The sequence below is a fragment of the Bactrocera latifrons genome, unplaced genomic scaffold (assembly GCF_001853355.1).
Source record: "Bactrocera latifrons isolate USDA-ARS-PBARC rearing strain unplaced genomic scaffold, ASM185335v1 scaffold_260, whole genome shotgun sequence".
Classification (NCBI taxonomy): domain Eukaryota; kingdom Metazoa; phylum Arthropoda; class Insecta; order Diptera; family Tephritidae; genus Bactrocera; species Bactrocera latifrons.
This window is the reverse complement of record NW_017536186.1, coordinates 669-1,626: the sequence shown is the minus strand read 5'-3', so window position 1 is coordinate 1,626 and position 958 is coordinate 669. Positions and strand designations below refer to the sequence as shown.

The following is a 958-nucleotide window of genomic DNA, read 5'->3' as shown; positions in this document are numbered from 1 at the left end:
GTAAATTCGGGTTTCAGGTTTGTATATTAACACAATTTTCACTTCAATACTCCTTAACCCTGCTTAGATAACGTACGTCTGCGAGACGTACACTTGTTTTATTTTTCGTTCTGTCTCTCACAACCGTTAAGAGGGAATATTCTCACTTTCAGTTTTCTCAGTCGTTAACTGCAGCTTGTGAGTGGTGACAGTTTTTCAGTGATAAGTATTTTCTCTGATATTACAAGTTTGTTTTCTGAGGTATGTACGTCTGAGAGACGTATCGTTATCTTTTAGGTAACTTTTAAACTTTTTTATGTTCTCGTTTTTTCGTGTATTTGATGAAGCTCTGAGAGGTTTTATACATAATTTCTCATTTCTTTTAGWTAATAAACATRGAGAATTAAAGTGTRGATGACACAAAAATTGCTGCTCTTTTGCAGGATATTTTGGATGGCTCAAATTCATCGGAAAATGGAATCGAATCAGAAAATGAATTGCTGGAGGATAATGTATAAAGCGACGTGGAATTTGAGTTTATTGATTGTAAATCCTCTCAAGAATTACCGCAAGCCTCTGCACACTTAAATTCACCTTCCGATTATCGCATTATTACGCTACCCCAACCGACCCATAAAAGTAAAAGTAAGCATTGCTGGACTCCGTCAAAAGGTCAAAATTCTTGACGAATTTCTAGAATAAACATTGTTCGAACAGCTAGAGGGGCTACTCGTCATTGCAAATACTGAATGATCTAATCTCGTGTTTCAATGCTTCCTTAACGGAAAAAATAATTTCGGAAATTGTGCGTTGGACAAATGCTGAGATTTATATTATTATTAAATGTCCTAGAAATACGCGCATTAATTGGCATGCTTACCTTATCAGCAGTATTAAAGGATAATCATTTATCAACCGACGAAATTTTCAATACTTCTTATCCGATATACAGCAACTATGAACCGCGAGAGATTCGATT

General features: G+C 35.4%; 1 pseudogene; it reads left to right on the top strand.

Moving 5' to 3' along the window:
* LOC108969653 overlaps positions 1 to 728 on the top strand; it is a 4,663-nt pseudogene extending 3,935 nt beyond the window's left edge.
* Positions 729 to 958: the final 230 nt, after the last annotated feature.